The sequence below is a fragment of the Callorhinus ursinus genome, unplaced genomic scaffold, assembly GCF_003265705.2.
Source record: "Callorhinus ursinus isolate GAN/ISIS: 27379988/994484 unplaced genomic scaffold, GSC_fseal_2.0 scaffold10473, whole genome shotgun sequence".
NCBI lineage: Eukaryota > Metazoa > Chordata > Mammalia > Carnivora > Otariidae > Callorhinus > Callorhinus ursinus.
Genome location: NW_027407523.1, coordinates 1 through 1,469, shown reverse-complemented (window position 1 = coordinate 1,469; position 1,469 = coordinate 1). Strand labels below are relative to the sequence as shown.

The following is a 1,469-nucleotide window of genomic DNA, read 5'->3' as shown; positions in this document are numbered from 1 at the left end:
AGAGAACAAACTACTGATGGTTACCAAAGGGGAGGTGGGAGGGGGAATGGGTGAAATAAATGAAGGGCATTAAGAGTACAGTTATTTTGAGTTCTATTTCCCATCTTGTAACATGGCGGGTAAAAAACCTGAAAAGCTGGATAATAAGAAGAAACCTGAAGCCAAGAAGGCTGATGCTGGTGGCAAGGTTAAGAAGGGTAACCTCAAGGCTAAAATGCCAAATAAGGGGAAGCCCCACCATAGCTGAAATCCTGTCCTAATCAGAGGAATTGGCAAATATTCCTGTTGGTTATGATTGGCTATGTATTCAAGAAAGACCATGTACAAGAGGAAGTATTCAGCAATTAAATCCAGGATTGAAAAGAAAAAGAAGGAGAAGGTTCTTGATACTGTCACAAAACCACTTGGTGACAGGAATGGTGGTACATTTAAACTTCGCAAAATGCCTAGGTATTATCCTACTGAAGATGTGCCTCGAAAGCTGTTGAGCCACAGCAACAACCTTTCAGTCAGCATGTGAGAAAATTTTGAGCTAGCATCACCCCTGAGACCATTTTGATCATCCTCACTGGGCACCACAGAGGCAAGAGGGTGGTTTTCCTGAAGCAACCGAGCAGCGGCCTGCTACTTGTGACTGGATCTGGCCTTCGATCGAGTTCCTCTGTGTAGAACACACTAGAAACCTGTCATTGCCACTTCCACCAAAATTGATATTAGCAGTGTGAAAATCCCCAAACATCTCAAGAAGAAGCTGTGTAAACCCAGACAACAGGAAGGTGAGATCTTCAACACGGTCAAAGAGAAATATGAGATTACAGAGTAGTGCGAGGTTGATCAGGAAGCTGTGGACTTGCAAATTCTGCCAAAAATCAAAGCTGTTCCTCGGCTTCAGGGCTACCTCCACTCTGTTTTCTCTCACAAATGGAGTTTACCCTCACAATTGGTGTTCTAAATTTCTTACAAAAAACCTAATTAAAAAACTGATACATTAAAAACAAAAGTATAGTTATCTTGATGAATACTGAGTAATATATGGAATTGCTGAATTACTGTATTGTACACCTGAATCTAATATAACACTGTATATTAACTATCCTGGGATTAAAATTAAAGAAAAAAAAGATCAGGTCCTATATAAAAGAGTTCAAAGGAACTTGAGTAGAGTTTAGTTAAGGAATCTTTGTCACTCTCAGATAAGTTCAAATACTAGCAACCTAAACAAATGATCCCCAAGTCTCATTTCCCTGAAGAACAAGAAACGGCTTTCAGTGAAAGATCTTCCATCAGCACATTTAATTATTCTTTATCTGCAAGAGGACTGGCTTTTCATCATCCAGTCAAAAGCAAAGGGTAATAATTCAACCACATAGCCAATTTGAAATGCACCTTTTTCTTAGTTTTGTAATGAAAATAAAATTTTAAACAATATGTAGGAATGTGCCATTAGACATATTCTTGTGCTCACAAAA

At 38.9% G+C, this 1,469-nt stretch overlaps 1 pseudogene; it reads left to right on the top strand.

Annotated features, from left to right (window-relative positions):
- The first annotated feature begins 112 nt into the window (after window positions 1-112).
- On the top strand, window positions 113-992 carry LOC112818817 (large ribosomal subunit protein eL6 pseudogene; annotated as a pseudogene).
- Window positions 993-1,469: the final 477 nt, after the last annotated feature.